This window comes from Apostichopus japonicus, chromosome 14 (assembly GCF_037975245.1).
Source record: "Apostichopus japonicus isolate 1M-3 chromosome 14, ASM3797524v1, whole genome shotgun sequence".
In the NCBI taxonomy this organism is placed as follows: Eukaryota; Metazoa; Echinodermata; class Holothuroidea; order Aspidochirotida; family Stichopodidae; genus Apostichopus; species Apostichopus japonicus.
This window is the reverse complement of record NC_092574.1, coordinates 11,515,695-11,534,696: the sequence shown is the minus strand read 5'-3', so window position 1 is coordinate 11,534,696 and position 19,002 is coordinate 11,515,695. Positions and strand designations below refer to the sequence as shown.

Genomic DNA, 19,002 nt, shown 5'->3' with positions numbered 1-19,002 from the left:
GCATTCTACTTTGTATTCTGCGTAAGTAAACTAAAGGCCAATACTGTCCCATTTCAACCAGAAAACAGCGCACTTAGATATCAGTGGAGTTTTTCCCTGCCAACATCGTTAATAGGCGAGTAATAATTACGGTGCATGAAATAATCGTGAGAAATCTGACGGCTCTTTTAGGGGCCATCAAATAGTCGTGAGCGAGAGATATTTGACGGCTCTTTTAAGGGCCATCAAATAGTCGTGAGCGAGAGAAATTTGACGGCTCTTTTAAGGGCCATCAAATAGTCGTGAGCGAGAGATATTTGACGGCTATTTTAAGGGCCATCAAATAATCGAGAGACATTTGACGGCTCTTTTTAAAGGCCATCAAATAATCGAGAGAAATTTGACGGCTCTTTTTGGGGCCATCAAACAGTCGTGAGCGAGAGAAATTTAACGGCTCTTTTTAGGGCCATCAAATAGTCGTGAGCGAGAGAAATTTGACGGCTCTTTTTAAGAGCCATCAGAAAATCGTGAGAAATTTGACGGCTCTTTTTAAAGGCCATCAGATAATCGTGAGAAATTTGACGGCTGTTTTTAAAGGCCATCAAATAATCGAGAGAAATTTGACGGCTCTTTTTGAGGGCTATGAAATAATCGAGAGAAATTTGAGGGCTTTTTTTAAGGCCCATTAAATTATCGAGAGATATTTGACGGCTCCTTTTAAGGGCCATCAAATAGCATGAAGATTTGTTGATATGTTTATCAACGGTCTTTTTTACGGGCCATCAAATAGTCGTGAGAAATTTGACGGCTCTTTTTAAGGGCCATCAAATAATCGTGAGAAATTTGACGGCTCTTTTTAAAGGCCATCAAATAATCGTGAGAAATTTGACGGCTCTTTTTACAGGCCATCAAATAATCGAGAGAAATTTGACGGCTCTTTTTAGGGCCATCAAATAGTCGTGAGCGAGAGAAATTTGACGGCTCTTTTTAAGAGCCATCAGAAAATCGTGAGAAATTTGACGGCTCTTTTTAAAGGCCATCAGATAATCGTGAGAAATTTGACGGCTCTTTTTACAGGCCATCAAATAATCGAGAGAAATTTGACGGCTCGTTTTGAGGGCTATGAAATAATCGAGAGAAATTTGAGGGCTTTTTTTAAGGCCCATTAAATTATCGAGAGATATTTAACGGCTCTTTTAAGGGCCATCAAATAGTCGTGAGCGAGAGAAATTTGACGGCTCTTTTTAAGGGCCATCAAATAATCGTGAGAAATTTGACGGCTCTTTTTAAAGGCCATCAAATAATCTACAGATATTTGACGGCTCTTTTTGATGGATATCAAATAGCAGGAAGATTTGTTGATATGTTTTTCAACGGCCTTTTTTACGGGCCATCAAATAGTCCACAGAAATTTGACGGCTCTTTTTAAGGGCCATCAAATATATCGAGAGAAATTTGACGGCTCTTTTTAAAGGCCATCAAATAATCTGCAGAAATTTGACGGCTCTTTTTGATGGCTATCAAATAGCAGGAAGATTTGTTGATATGTTTTTCAACGGCCTTTTTTACGGGCCATCAAATAGTCCACAGAAATTTGACGGCTCTTTTTAAGGGCCATCAAATAATCAAGAGAAATTTGACGGCTCTTTTTAAGGGCTATCAAATAATCTACAGAAACATGACCACAACGCCCTCAAATATACTTCAGTCACGGGGATGTCGGATAAACGCGACTCTTCGGCCACATTTCATCATATTATCTGAGAGCTCACTGTTCTTGACACTTCACGTACTCCCCCTCCCCCCCCCCCCCTGAACTCAGTCATACTCCTCCCATCTTCCCCCAAAGATGTAACCAAAGTAAAGCTCTTGATCTGTTATTAGACTAAAATCACATACATATTTCTTCTGTTTCATATAATCAAGAGAAGACTCAGTGGCCTAGAAGATCTGGAACTATATTCACTCGCAGTTACTGATGATTTGCTATTTTAATGCCTTTACCACAGGGGGGTTACATTATTGTGACTTAGTGTAACACTGAGGCTAGTGCAACCTTAGTGAAATAAACAAGAGCAGGCAGTCCAAATGTTCCATCATATTCTACGCCCCCCTCCCGCTCTCTTTAAGTGATGTCCCGTCTTCAACCAATGAATCAAATTTCCACGAAAAGAGTTACAGAACCTGTCGTGCAATCATGTTACTTACAAGACTTACAGAATGATGATAATGGTAGGACTATATTTATTCTCGGGCTGGCATAAACGTATAGAACAGTTAACTTACTTTTAACGAACTGGCCAACGGACTTGACACTGGGCAGCGGCTAACACCAAAGACATAAAACACTCTTAGTGCCCTAACTTAAAGGAGAACGAAATGTCAGATGTCTTACAATCGCTGGCTTAAGTTGATCCACTTATCCGCGAGATAGATTATGAGGATTTGTAATGGAAATTGAATTTAAGTAAATTAAGCACTTTTTGCATTGATTACATTTGTTTAATTTCACATTTGTAATTAGTTATATATTTAAAAATTGTTTAAATAAGTTTAAATACGTTTTAAGCACCCTTTTTTATCGATAGAACAGATGGTTTATATTGCCCATACGTAGTTAGTTGGAATTACAAATAGGTATTTATAATTACGTTGGAATTTGTAATTCATTAAGCTTTGTTTCGTATCCGTTGAATAAATTATTTAAATGGGTCTCAAATGCGGTCTCAATGTAGTTAATTAAATTTTTTGAGTGCGACTTCTTCCAGTGTTAGTAAGACGATCCGGAACATTTAGTATAGTAAAAGTGTACTCACGGTTTTTCTTCTTCATCTGTTCCCTTCCTTCCCCACGGTCCCCTTACTGTCCCTAGATACTTACCAAGGACGAGGTAAAAGACCAGTCGATCACCACGATTGACAAATAGAATCCGACACAACATAGATTGGAAATAAAGATATCCCTTGAAAGTAGCCATGGCAACTTGGGAATTCAAATGGCGCCGTTTGATTGTTTGTGTTCGGTATGGCGCATGGGCAGAGAGCCTCCTTATTCGGGCAGAGGGTTGTCATGCATAAGCAGTTTATTGATATACGCAGGTTCCTTTATGAATCCATCCAGCTTCCGAGAACGCAAGAAAATCCTGTGTTTTGATCCGAAAATCCTGCAAATACATACGAGACATACTTAACTATGAATATCTGTGGCTTACACCCCTTCCATAACAGATGTGTCGATGAATATCAGTGGCTTAAAATACATAAGAAACACGTTATTTTAGCCTATCTATGAATATATGTGGCTGAGAAAACTGACATTAGCTTATCTATTATGAATATATGTGCAGGCCTGATTTTTTCAGAAAATTTTAACTTGTCCGTCGGGCAACCTACACTCAAAATTTGGTTGTCCGGAAAAAAATTGGTTGTCCGAATAAAAATGGGAAGAAAGACCAAATTAAATTTTGTAATTTACATAACAAGGTATATTGGCTCCAGAATGTGGAAAAAAACATTCTTATTCAGTCTTATTCCACGGTTTGAAGGGATGTCTAAACAATCTTTAACATTTATAACTACCGGTAACACACTGGTAAATATTTTGTAACATACATCGTATTTATGTATGAATGCTGTACGAATGTTGCATCAAAATAAAATTTACTGAAGCACATGGTCTATTGGACCGCGAACAAATTTGCAACAGAAACTACTGTGGTATGAAAGCGCATTTTAAATTAGCAACTCTTAATGCAGAGTGATTGTTATAACCAGTGATTGTTGTCAAAATGTACGTTAAAATATGAGACAACAAGGCCTAACGTTATGATAATTGAGTGCACACATAATTTACGATAGCCAAAACTTAATTATCTCTGCACAGGGGAAAGTATATAGCGTTGCAAGTAATTGTTCTTAAACAACTTACTTCGTGTTCATTGAGCACTGCAAATGCAAGAATGTTTCCAGACGATCGGGAGGGACTATTAGCCAATCACATCAAGGGAAATTTAGTAACGCATCATTGTCTATTTTTAGCATGAAAATCTCCGTAATGGATTGTTGTTAACCCTGCACCTTGCGGTTGATTGTTATGATATATTTATTTTCAAACAAATTCAATGATCTGTAGGAGTGGGAGAACTTTTGATTCTTGTCAGAACAAGTTTGTGGTTTTATGAAAAGAAATAATGAAAGATGTTCAATCAAAAATGTGTTTTGTTATGTTTTCCGTTGACCTAGTTGTGAGAGTGTACTTGGGGTTTGTTTCTCAACAACAACAAAAAGTTTGTGTCCGCTGGACGCAAGCAATTTAAAGATTTCCACAAATAATTTAGTCGTCCGTCGGACAACCTCAAATGCGATTTTGGTTGTCGAAAAGAATTTTTAGTCGTCTCGGACAATCAGGGTTTCAGCCCTGATTTGTGTGTTGCATCACTTGCATAATAGTTATAACTATGAATATATGTGGTTAGAATACTTTTAAAGTGCTCTTATTATGAATATCTGTTTTGTGGCTTGCATCACTAAGATACTAGATTTATCATTGAATAACTTTAGAAGACATATACGAAACAGACTAGGCCTAATCTAACTTGTAAAAACAATATACTTACAAACTGGGCAGGGAGCCTCCTTATCTGGACAAAGGGTTGCCTTAAGCAGCTCATTGATCTACGCAGGTTTCGTTATGAATTTTCAACCACTCCGAGAACGCAAGCAATCTTGTATTTAGTTCCCAAAATCCTGAATTTAGTTCCGAAATTCCTGAATTTAGTTCAAAAATTCCTGAGTTTAGTTCCGAAAATCCTGCATTTAGTTCCGAAAATCATGAATTTTGTCCGAAAATCCTGAATGTAGTTCCGAAAATCCTGAATGTAGTTCCGAAAATCCTGAATGTAGTTCCAAAAATCATGAATGTTGTTCCGAAAATCCTGAATGTAGATCCAAAAATCCTGTAATTAGTTCCGAAAATCCTGAATTTAGTTCCGAAAATCCTGAATTTAGTTCCGAAAATCCTGAATTTAGTTCCGAAAATCTTGAATTTAGTTCCAAAAATCCATATTGTTACAAGAGTTAGAATTGTTCGCATTGACTTATTTATACAAGACGATTCTCCAACAGCATGTTCATGTGGAATAAACGCAATATTGTTTCCGGTTATATTAATATTGTTCTATACTGGAAACCGCGGTAACGAACATTTGTCCATAAATTATATTGGTAGTAACATGAGATAATCCAGTACCAAAACTGTGGAGAAAAACCATTCCGAAGTGTGCAAATGAAGTTTCTATTTAAGAAAAGTAACCCCAAAATAGATTCTGTGTAACAAACAACTTGTTCCACACTCAACCCTATTGTCCCATTGAAGGTAAGTGGTGAAGTTAACGTCTGCATATAAAGGTTATTCACTGAAAGCCGACATACGGTGTACACAGACAGGCCTGCACGTGTTTTATCTTTTCCGTATGGGGAGTATAGCTGTTAATTTAAATAACAATGTAGCAGTTAAATTCATGCATACTTTGATGAATAGATGATGAACGCACACGTTGGTGAAGACATTGTGATTTTCTGAATCCAGGAGATATTCTTACCTCTGTCTGGTACTGTATATATACGCTCAGTTAATCCGACCACTGAAAAACAAAAACAAAAAGAGAAAATCCTTTTATAACAGTGTGAATGAAATGCATCATGCCTAAGACTGAACGAATACCAAAGTTCCGCTTCAAGGAAAAGAGGACAAAAAATAAAAAATAAAACAAGATTGTTTGAATGAATTAGTTTTTATATTGGTAATTTTGTATTTTATACGAATAAATTGTGAACGGGAAACAAACTAACATTCCCGTACCATTATGAATACCTCGGCACACTTTATTCATCTCGTATCATAACGATCAAGTTATATATAATTCTGAAATTCTGGCACAGATTTGAATAGATTAATCTTACATACAAACATTTGATCAGAATTCTTTTTAGTTGTATATGCCTCTGACGTCACGACAGATAACCGCGAGTTATGGTAAAGATATGACTGTGAACCGAGAGTACCTGTATGGTGACGTCACACATTTCTCATGTGAAATTTTTGACTTTGAAAATTTAATGGGAACCAGTCAAATGTATTTATTAAATCTATCGAGATCGGTTAAGAACTTAAGGAAAGTTAAATTGAAACTTTCGGATGCCATTAATCTAGAATAGAACAATTCCCGTATATATATGTTTTTTTCTCCCCCCTTTCAGAGAAATGGATTTCAGAGGACATTTTGGTGGCTATTAGGTCATGTTTGGGAAGCAGACAACACACTTCACTGAATTATATTGAAGAATATACATACACGGAACACAACAAATTATTTTAGTTTACATCTGATTTCTCTCTCCGTTGGATGACGTAGAAATTTCGGATTTCTTCACAATGACGTCATTAGGACAAACAGGTGCACTGTATGCAGTATCTTACACTAAGTGTGACGCTTAAGCCAGTTTCGTATTTATAATCGTGTATAGTCTCATAATTCATACCAGTATATTGGCTTATGTTTTCATATGTGGATATTTTTTCCCATTTAAAAAGAGAACGGTTAAGATTTATCATTTGAACAAATCTGGAGTAGCCTTCCTCAAAGTCAAATTTGTTTTTTCTTTGTCATTCATGCAAATGCTTTACTAGACTGTGTTTACTGGTCTTTACCATAACAAAATACTAACATATAAATCTGATTTTTTTTTGGTTGTAAATATCAGTCTTAATCATTTATTAATGATCACAACAGTCCTGATGGCTGCCAGGATTCAAAATAATATTTGTGCAAATCGAGGTCATTCCTCTATACGTGTGTGTATCTGCCGTGAAGGTATTACAGGCTTATTATCTGTGTCGGATTACCCGATAAGAAGATAAGGCGAGGACCAAAGCGACCGGAGTTGCTAAGGCCCATTGTCTCAAGGTCAAGAGGGCCCCATAGGTCCTCTAGGGTTTCTTCGTGAAAAATACTCCACAAGATGTACAAAGTTTCCGTTTTGTGTTTTGGGTCTGTCAAAAGCGGTGGATGGGGCAAGCATATGTGGTCTATTGCATGGATAGAAGGATAACACGTTTGTTCTAATTAGGTAACAGCCGTACATTTATCATAGAAAAACAAATATAGCTTGAAATTTATTGTTGTTATGCCATAGAGAGAGACAACTCCAACTCTAACCTCAGTATTGCTAGAAATAATACATTCGGACCCTCTATAGAGCCTGTCTTACAAAGACAATACGAAGCTGTGACCAATTACTGAGAAATAAATCATCGAACCTATACCAGGGCTTTACTACTCGAGACCATTTAATTTCTGGGCTCGGATTTGGATCTTCTGGAATTCACTACATTCGCTGTGAAGTTGCGGTGTTATTGTAAAAGTTTTTCGTGGCTCGAGGATAACTATTTAATGTTTCATTTGAAAAAGAATTATCCTTTAAACCAATAGTCAAATGACTTTCTCGAGATATTAAAAATGCAAGAATCTAACAAAATATGTTATGCTTTATTATATTTGCGTGCAGAGAATGTTAAAGTTACAAATGCAGCAATCATTTTCTTAAGTATTATAGTTTTATAATTAATCTAGTGGCTCTTGTCAAAGGTCTGCATAGTTCGTATTACTTATAGGTCTACAAATTATGCGAAATAAGTGTACGATATTGGAAAAGATCAATTTAATTTCACTTAATCTAAAATTAAAATAGTGCTGTAATGAAGATTGCCAGATAGTAAGAAGCCGGTCCTACCGGATAGCACGTTGAATATATTAATGGCTCCCATATTTAAAACAAATTACATGAAAGAACTTTAACAATATTTTAAGAAGTGTAAGTATATTTTTGGTCACTTATTGTTCTTTTTCAAACAGTCCGTTCTTGATATGACCTATAAAAACAGGGAAGCAACTTGTCTCTTAACACAATGTTTGTTCATTGTTCTTTTACATCTTGGTCTTTCTTTGAATGTGATTTTTTAATTTTTATATCCCCCCGCCCCCCCCCCCCCACCCGTAGCCCTGTAGCCGACTAAGGGGCCTTCTAAAAAATCATCTCGAGTTGAAAACAGGTGTACAAGTTGAAAATGGAATTGAACAAGTATGCACCCTAGTTTATTAATAGTGTTGGGTGCCCGGGACAAATGATTGGATGGAAAGGGGGGTGGGCTAAAACGAGTAATTGCGATACCGCATTAGGGCAATGAGGTTAGATTCACACATTTTCAGAACGGTATTTAACCGGTCACATTTGAACGAAATGTGCTGTGTGCACCGCTTTTCTTATTTATTTTTTGTTGTTGCTTGAGGCTTATAAGGCTTCCCCTCTCAACTCTGAAGCGTCACTCCGCTATGTCTATCATCTGTAAACCTCATTGGCAGTGGCGTAGCTAGGATTTTTTGAGTGGGGGCCATGGGGGGCTGTTCTTTCTTGTGGGGGGCCGGAGGTTACTATCTACAAAATTTGAGATTTCAGCACCCCCCAGAACGCAGGAGATGGCACCTGTGAGGCAAAATAGCAACCAAAAAGATGTGCAACTTTGGTGACAGAAATGCAAAAAAAAGTTTTTTCTCTTTCATGCTGACTGGCCTTGCCAAATCAGCCAGACTTTTAACTTGAGGGAAGTTGGCATCATTTGTCGTTTCAAGGTGTCAAGGCCTTTCTCCCAACTCAAACCCCTGTGGGCTACCGGTAGGTTTCCAGAATATGCCCACATGTGGACTTAAATAGCATTAGAGGAAGGGGGTGGAAGACTAACACGCATCAATGTTTCGGTAATGGTCCACATTGGTGGCTCGGTGCTAGTTAGGCCATTTATTGGGTTTCTTGAGGCAGCTGTCATCAGAATCTGGGTTTTTGTGCCAATCGATGACCGATAACATGTATTGGTATGTAAATTTCTTCTTCATATATCTAGCAACACTCTAGCAAAACAAATGAGTGGATTTCATTCCATAGGAGTGATCACTCGGCGCACTTCAAATTAAGAGTGAAATTTAACTCTATTGGAGTTAACCCTCACTCCTAATATGAGTTAATATAACTCTATTAGGCCACTATTTCAGTATAAGGGGTCGAGGGGTCGACCCCTTATAGAATCTCCAATATAAAATATCACTAATTTCTTGGGTCACTGCAACATACAGACATAATTTCAGTATAAGGGGTCTGAGAGTTGACCCCTAATAGAATCTCCAATACAAATTATGGAAAAATCATTGAAACATATCAATCTATGGCCACTATTTCAGTATAAGGGGTCGAAGAGTTGCAGTAGAATCCCAAATACAAAATATCACTAATTTCTTGGGACACTGCAACATACAGACATAATTTCAGTATAAGGGGTCGAAGAGTCGACCCCAAATAGAATCCCCAATACAAAATATGGAAAAATCATTGAAACATATCAATCTAGGGCCACTATTTCAGTATAAGGGGTCGAAGAGTTGTAGTAGAATCCCAAATACAAAATATCACTAATTTCTTGGGACACTGCAACAAACAGACATAATTTCAGTATAAGGGGTCGAAGAGTCGACCCCTAATAGAATCCCCAATACAAAATATGGAAAAATCATTGAAACATATCAATCTATGGCCACTATTTCAGTATAAGGGGTCGAAGAGTTGTAGTAGAATCCCAAATACAAAATATCACTAATTTCTTGGGACACTGCAACATACAGACATAATTTCAGTATAAGGGGTCGAAGAGTTAACCATTCATTAAACATATCAATCTAGGGCCACTATTTCAGTATAAAGGGTCGAAGAGTCGACCCCTTATAGAATCCCCAATACAAAATATCACTAATTTCTTGGGACACTGCAACATACAGATATAATTTCAGTATAAGGGGTCAAAGAGTTGACCCCTAATAGAATCTCCAATACAAAGTATGGAAAAATCATTGAAACATATCAATCTATGGCCACTTTTTTGGTATAAGGGGTCAAAACGTTGACCTCTAGTAGAATCCCAATACCAAATATCACTAATTTCTTGGGACACTGCAACAAACAGACATAATTTCAGTATAAGGGGTCAAAGAGTTCACTCCTAATAGAATCCCCAATACAAAGTAAGTCACATTCATTAAAACATATCAATCTATGGCCACTATTTCAGTATAATGGACCGAAGAGTTGACCCCTAATAGAATCCCCAATACAAAGTAAGGTGCATTCATTAAAACATATCAATCTATGGCCACTATTTCAGTATAATGGGCCGAAGAGTTGACCCCTAGTAGAATCCCCTCAATGTGAAGTAAACCAATGCCACACTGCAATTTGGAAAATCTCAATGTTGCAGGAGAAAACAAATTTGCAGTGTTTGATGCACGTGCCCTTTCATAAAGTAAGGCACATTATTAAAACATATCAATCTAGGGCCACTATTTCAGTATGAGGGGCCGAAGAGTTGACCCCTAGTAGAATCTCCAATACAAAGTATGGAAATATCATTGAAACATATCGATCTATGGCCACTATTTAAGTTATTCGGTCGAAGAGTTGACCCCTAGTAGAATCCCCAATACAAAATATCACTATAATTTCTTGGGACACTGCAACATACAGACATAATTTCAGTATAAGGGGTCAAATAGTTGACCCCTAATAGAATCCCCAATACAAAGTAAGGCACAGTCATTAAAACATTTCAATCTAGGGCCACTATTTCAGTATAAGGGGTCGAAGAGTTGACCCCTAATAGAGTCCCCAATACAAAATATCACTAATTTCTTGGGACACTGCAACATACAGACATAATTTCAGTATAAGGGGTCAAAGAGTTGACCCCTAATAGAATCTCCAATACAAAGTATGGAAAAATCATTGAAACATATCAATCTATGGCCACTATTTTGGTATAAGGGGTCAAAACGTTGACCCCTAGTAGAATCCCCAATACCAAATATCACTAATTTCTTGGGACACTGCAACAAAAAGACATAATTTCAGTATAAGGGGTCAAAGAGTTGACCCCTAATAGTATCCCCAATACAAAGTAAGTCACATTCATTAAAACATATCAATCTATGGCCACTATTTCAGTATAATGGGCCGAAGAGTTGACCCCTAGTAGAATCCCCTCAATGTGAAGTAAACCAATGCCACACTGCAATTTGGGAAATCTCAATGTTGCAGGAGAAAACAAATGTGCAGTGTTTGATGCACGTGCCCTTTCATAAAGTAAGGCACATTATTAAAACATATCAATCTAGGGCCACTATTTCAGTATAAGGGGTCAAAGAGTTGACCCGTAATAGAATCCCCAATACAAAGTAAGGTGCATTCATTAAAACATATCAATCTATGGTTACTATTTCAGTATGAGGGGTCAAAGAGTTCACCCCTAATAGAACCCCCAATACAATGTATGGAAAAATCATTGAAACATATCAATCTATGGCCACTATTTCAGTATAAGGGGTCGAAGAGTTGACCCCTAATAGAGTCCCCAATACAAAATATCACTAATTTCTTGGGACACTGCAACATACAGACATAATTTCAGTATAAGGGGTCAAAGAGTTGACCCCTAATAGAATCTCCAATACAAAGTATGGAAAAATCATTGAAACATATCAATCTATGGCCACTATTTTGGTATAAGGGGTCAAAACGTTGACCCCTAGTAGAATCCCCAATACCAAATATCACTAATTTCTTGGGACACTGCAACAAAAAGACATAATTTCAGTATAAGGGGTCAAAGAGTTGACCCCTAATAGTATCCCCAATACAAAGTAAGTCACATTCATTAAAACATATCAATCTATGGCCACTATTTCAGTATAATGTGCCGAAGAGTTGACCCCTAGTAGAATCCCCTCAATGTGAAGTAAAACAATGCCACACTGCAATTTGGGAAATCTCAATGTTGCAGGAGAAAACAAATGTGCAGTGTTTGATGCACGTGCCCTTTCATAAAGTAAGGCACATTATTAAAACATATCAATCTAGGGCCACTATTTCAGTATAAGGGTTTGAAGAGTTGACCCGTAATAGAATCCCCAATACAAAGTAAGGTGCATTCATTAAAATATATCAATCTATGGTTACTATTTCAGTATGAGGGGTCAAAGAGTTCACCCCTAATAGAATCCCCAATACAAAGTAAGGTGCATTCATTAAAACATATCAATCTATGGTTACTATTTCAGTATGAGGGGTCAAAGAGTTCACCCCTAATAGAACCCCCAATACAATGTATGGAAAAATCATTGAAACATATCAATCTATGGCCACTTTTTTGGTATAAGGGGTCAAAACGTTGACCCCTAGTAGAATCCCAATACCAAATATCACTAATTTCTTGGGACACTGCAACATACAGACATAATTTCAGTATAAGGGGTCGAAGAGTTGACTCCTAATATAATCCCCAATACAAAGAAAGTCACATTCATTAACACATATCAATCTATGGCCACTATTTCAGTATAAAGGGCCGAAGAGTTGACCCCTAATAGAATCCCCAATACAAAGTAAGTCACATTCATTGAAACATATCAATCTAGGGCCACTATTTCAGTATAAGGGGTCAAAGAGTTCACCCCTAATAGAATCCCCAATACAAAGTAAGGTGCATTCATTAAAACATATCAATCTATGGTTACTATTTCAGTATGAGGGGTCAAAGAGTTCACCCCTAATAGTATCCCCAATACAAAGTAAGGTGCATTCATTAAAACATATCAATCTATGGTTACTATTTCAGTATGAGGGGTCAAAGAGTTCACCCCTAATAGAATCCCCAATACAAAGTAAGGTGCATTCATTAAAACATATCAATCTATGGTTACTATTTCAGTATGAGGGGTCAAAGAGTTCACCCCTAATAGAATCCCCAATACAATGTATGGAAAAATCATCGAAACATATCAATCTATAGCCACTATTTCGGTATAAGTGGTTGAAGAGTTGACCCCTAGTAGAATCCCTAATACAAAATATCACTAATTTCTTGGGACACTCCAACAAACAGACATTATCTCAGTATAAGGGGTCGAAGAGTTGACCACTTATAGATTCCCCAATACATAATATCAATAATTTTTTGGGACACTCCAACAAACAGACATTATTCAGTATAAGGGTCGAAGAGACGACCCCAAAAGAATCTACAATACAAAAGTAAGGCACATTCATTTTAAAAATATATCAATCTATGGTAACCATTTCGGTATAAGGAGTCAAAGAGTTGACCCCTAATAGAATCACCAAATACAAAATATCACTAATTTCTTGGGACCCTTCAACATACAGACATTATTTCAGTATAAGGGGTTAAAGAGTTGACCCCTAATAGAACCCCCAATACAAAGTATGGCAAAACCATTATATATAAATGTATATATATTTATATATATATATATATTTATATATATATATATATATTTATATGTATATTTATACATATATATTAAAAAAATTGAAAACACCACAGACTTTGACTTATACATCTATTTACCAAAATAAATACAAAAGAACGACATGTTTCGAAAGTAGCGACTTTCATCATCAGGTTACAAACTCAAAATGAACAAGTAATATCACGCAAATGTACACTAGCAATAACACACAAGGACAAGTAGATTAACTCAACAAAGATAACACTGGACATTCAAAGCTGTTTGTTGAGATCAGGTTTATCCCAATTGATATGTAGGCTTTCTTTGATCCTAAGCTGGAGTTTAGTGGGAGATGAGTCGATAATTTTGAATGAGTTGTTGTCACATAGCCGCTTACAGTTGGGAAATTTAGCTAATTGTTTGTAAATATGTGAATTCTTATTGGTTTTTGATGCTCAGAAATCCGTGTCGAAAGGTGCCTATGGGTTTCCCCTATGTAACAAGCATTACAGCTTGTGCAGATGAATTTATAGACCACACAAGATTTAAGGTATGATGGAATCATGTCTATTGCTACACAAATATTTTGAACTTTATATGAGATAAACACTTATTTAATATCAATGTCAGTACAATGTGATTTGATCAACTGTCTAACTTTGTTCTGAGCGTGCCCAGAGAAATTACCAATGTACGGGAGCTTGTAAAATCTAGTAATGTGAGAAGCCGAGCCAATGGTATTTTCCGGTGACACCTTGTTTTGTAAATACGATTTCACAACTTTGTCAATTAAGTGAGAAGGGAGCTGATTTTTGCCGAGTGTGGACAAAAGGCCTTTTAGGTCTAGGTCAAATCCTTCCAAGAGTTGTTGACCTTGTACATACTATCCACTAGCATTTTAATGAGACCAATTTTGTAAGAATACGAAATGAAACTGAAAAAATTTGGTTAGTAACCTTGAATACGTGACGTCGGCTTATGATAAACGGAAGTGTTGCAATCATGGGCGGCGATCCGTACTTCCGAGTGGGGGCGGGGGGGGGGGGGGGAGATATGACCTTGTTGACTATCTAAGCGTAGCGCCACCATGGATTGGCGAGAAGCGTACAAGAAAATTTTGGGATTTACAAACCTTCTAGATGGCAGGAATTGCCCCTCCCCTAGGTTTCCAAGCGGCATATACCCAACTTTAAAATAGGGATATCATGTCCGAAATATCTCATAATCAGGATCCAAAAGAATTTTTTTTTTAATTTCGGGTGTTATTTTGGGAAAAAATTGCCCCTGTCAATCTTGTGTCAGGCGCTACGTTAGAATGTTCGAGAGCTCTTTTATATTATTCGCTGAAGAAAATGGCCCCATGCAGGCTATTATAGGCCTATACACATGCAATACACAATTACACATAGTTACATTCCTAGGTATACCGATTGCTAGGGCATCCAGGTGAAACGTGTATTATGCATTACCCTGGTAACATGAGATTCTCAGCTGTTCAAGGGAACATGTACGTGTGTAGGCCTACTATATGGCCCATATGAATACTATGAGGGTGCATATATGTACTATATCAATACCGTGGGCGCAATAATACATTTTGTTGTTATAGGGCCAATGAAGCCTACAGTCAACTATTCTTGCTTTATAAAGACGGTTTATTTGAAAAGATCTGCGTTTATGGTAGGCGAGAAATGAAACTAAAAAAGAGCCGTACATTCACGATGATGCATAAATGTAGGCATGAAAATATTCTTATCCCTGGCATTTGGTGGGGGGGATATGGTGTATTACATCCCCTCCACCCATTTTCATGGGGGATATATCCCCCTTCCCATCAGGATTGCCGCCCATGGTTGCAATGACCAATGTTGCTGACAAGCACATACAAGAAAAGGTAGCGTACTGTCTTTTTGCTTCTCAATAGTGAATTTTATGTTAGGGTGCCGGGTATTGATAAATTGAAGGAAATTGATGGCTTCACCCTAATTTGGGAAAAGACAGAAAATATTGTCAACATATCCGGGGTAGTGATAAGGTTTGGATGAGGCAAATGAATCATTCAGAAATTGTTTCTCCAAATGACCCATGAAGAGATTTGCCAACACCGGTGCTAATGATGAACCCATTGCCACACTGTCCACTTGATCATAGTAATTATCATTGAATAAAAAATGCGTTTGTGAGGTAGCAAACATGAATAGTGTCTGGAGATCCCGCCATTCAATACCAATACCTGGATTGTTATGCATGATGGCATCGATTGCAATATCAACAGTTTCAGAAATTTTTTGCATCGTTCTTTGCATGGTTGACTTTCTTGTGCCGTTGACGGACAAGTTTGATAAAGTTTCATTTCTTATAATGTTTTTCATTGCATTAACTATGTTTTCCTAAACACTATTCGTGAGCCAATACCGTGGATGATATTTTTTACTACTACACAAGATCCGGAGATATATGGAGATATATGGAGATATATGGAGATATGGGTACTACGGTGGACGTAAGTGATTTATCGAGACGTGAATTCCCTACTGACAAAGAACCTGGTTACGTCCAGTAAATGCCATATATATACATATTCATCACACCCAGACATGTTCATATAACATATTTCATCTGAAAAATAATTGTTTAATTTTTATTATGAATGTGATGAACTGAGCAACTCTTCTGAGCTAATTGAAGGCCTTTGCAACACAAGAGGTGATTATGAAAGGGCACGTGCATCAAACACTGCACATTTGTTTTCTCCTGCAACATTGAGATTTTCCAAATTGCAGTGTGGCATAGGTTGACTTCGCATTGACAAGAAATAAAGAAAGAAACGCACACACACACACATAAATAAATATATATATATAAATTTTTATTTCCTCATTTTCATTTATACAGGATACAAGCTTTGATAAATGCGTAGCAAGGAATCTTTCGTACTGTGTCCCAAAATTATTTCAATATCTCAAGTATTTTGGCGGAGAGTCTCCAGTAGACCTATAATGGAATGACCTTTACCTCCACTACATATGTTACTTTCGAGATATTTTGGTTAAAGTTGAAGGTTTTACAGTCTTGTATGAGGCTAATGCCTCCTCACACGACTTTACAACTTAACTTGTCACACCCACACACCAAAGTGTGCACAATTCAATCCATCTCTCCGGGGACACCACAACCACGTGTCCCCCGGGGGACTTCCCATAGGGTGCAACCACAAACCGGCACATGCAACTATATTTACAAGTTACCTCGCAGGTCCCCATTTATACACCTGGGTGAAGAGAGGCAATGGAGATAAAGCGCCTTGCCCAAGGACACAACGCAATGATCTGGCCAGGGCTCGAACCTGTAATCCTTAGATCACAAGTCCACTGCCTTAACCACTTGACCACAACGCCCTCTAACAAGGTCACGTGCATCAAACACTGCACATTTGTTTCCTCCTGCAACATTGAGATTTTCCAAATTGCAGTGTGGCATGGGTTTAATTCGCATTGACAAGAAATAAAGAAAGAAACACACACACACATGGTTCACAGTGCTTTAAGACTTTGACCTCTGTTAACGAACACACACACACAACTTTAGGTACACCGCTATTCAATAACCCCATGGAGGAAATATCGTGTGTGTCTGAATATATTCTCTATACCTACTAAGTACTATATCTATTACAATATGCATTTTCTGAAAATATGAAGGAATAAAAGAACGAAGGATTACACTGTAAAGTAAATTTAGATCTTAGTACACTAAGTAAAGAAAACGAGACACAGTTATTACCTATACCATACAGACAAGAGGTAATCTGTTTATAAATGACTGGGAAAACCATGGATGTGTTCATGATTTTAACACACACAAATTATTTCGGTTATCGTGCAAACATAACCAAAGTAAACTTTGTTATAAATAACAAAATAATCATATACTTTGATAAACTACAGTAACTTTGCCCAACTTTAAAAGATTGCAATACAAAATGTGGTGAAAATCATGAAAACCCCTGGACTAAAAACCCAATCTTTACCCCATTTAGATTGATAAGCAGATAACATGGCCATTAGACTATGGACACTGATTAAGTATCCAGAGGTTCGAAACCGGTACAGAGACCGGAATTCAATTGTAGGCATTTGTCACCAGAAATGAACGACAAAGGCAAATAAATATATAGATAATTAAAATTGTAGAGATATTACATTAAAAATCCTAGATACAATTGTATATACAAGCCAAGCACACACAAATAAAGTATATAAAGTAAATAAGGTAATAATGTAAACAGAGTAAATAAAGTAATAATGTAAGTAGAGTAAATGGAATAATAGAGTAAATAGAGTAAAAAAAGTAATTATGTAAATAGAGTAAATAAAGTAATGATGTAAATAAAGTAAAGAGAGTAAATAGAGTAAATAAAGTAATAGAGTAAACAGAGTAAATCTAGTAAATAAAGTAAAGTAAATAAACTAAATAAACTAAATGAAGTAACTATAGAAAATAGAGTAAATAAAGTAATAATGTAAATAGAGTAAATAAAGTAATGCTGTAAATAGAGTAAACAGAGTAAATAGAGTATTGTATAGGTAAATAAAATAAATAGTAAATAAAGTGAATAAAGTAAACAAAGTAAATAGAGTAAACAGCGTAAACAATGTAAATAAAGTAAGTAAAGTAAATAAAGGTAATAAAGTAACTTTTGTCACCAGTACCGAACAATGCGAATTCTATTTTGGTGACAAATATCGCCTTACTCTATGAGATCTGTATCGAGAAGCCGGATCTCGTAAGAGAAACTTCGAAAAGACTCTGTTATATGAACTTGAACGACAAAGGCTAATGAATATATATATATATATATATATATATATATATATATATATATAATTAAAATTGTATAGATAGTACATAAATAATTCTATATACAATTGTATTTACAAGCGACACACACACGCACACACACACACATATTGATAAGAATTCTATATATAATTGTATATACAAACCAAACACACATGCACACGCACACATATATATATATAATAAATAAATAAAGTAATAATAGAGTAAATATAAATAGAGTTAATAGAGTAAATAATGTAAATAAAGTAAATAAGATAAATAAAGTTTAAAAAATATAAATAGAGTGAATAAATTATATAAAGTATATAATGTAAATATTTACAATTGTATATACAAGCAACACACACGCACACACATACACCTCTATAATTGTATATAAAAACGAATAGGGTAAATGAAATAATAACGTAAATAGAGTAAAAAAGAAATAATGTCAATAGAGTAAGAAAAGTAATAATGTAAATAGAGTAAATAAAGTAATGATGTAAATAGAGTAAATAGAGTAATAAAGTAAATAGAGTAAATAAAGTAAATAAAGTAATAAAGTTAATAAAGTAAATAAAGTAATAAAGTAAACAAAGTAAACGTAGGCACATTTGTCACCAGCATCGAACAATGCGAATTCTGTTTTGGTGACAAATATTGCCTTAAACTATGAGATCTGTATTGAGAAGCCGGATCTCGAAAGAGAAACTTTGAAAAGACTGAAATTGAAAGACAAAGGCTAATGAATATATATATATATATATATATATATA

General features: G+C 36.1%; 1 long non-coding RNA gene across 2 annotated transcripts in view; it reads right to left on the bottom strand.

The window, feature by feature from the left end:
* LOC139980260 (uncharacterized) overlaps positions 1-19,002 on the bottom strand; it is a 122,784-nt gene that overhangs the window by 14,467 nt on the left and 89,315 nt on the right. Inside the window, exons 3-4 of one of the 2 annotated variants that reach the window (XR_011797485.1) lie at positions 4,595-5,620; positions 2,796-3,142 (exon numbers count right to left, since the gene is read on the bottom strand). This is a non-coding gene — a long non-coding RNA (uncharacterized lncRNA). The remainder of the gene's footprint in view (positions 1-2,795; positions 3,143-4,594; positions 5,621-19,002) is intronic. The other variant, XR_011797486.1, reaches the window with a different exon arrangement.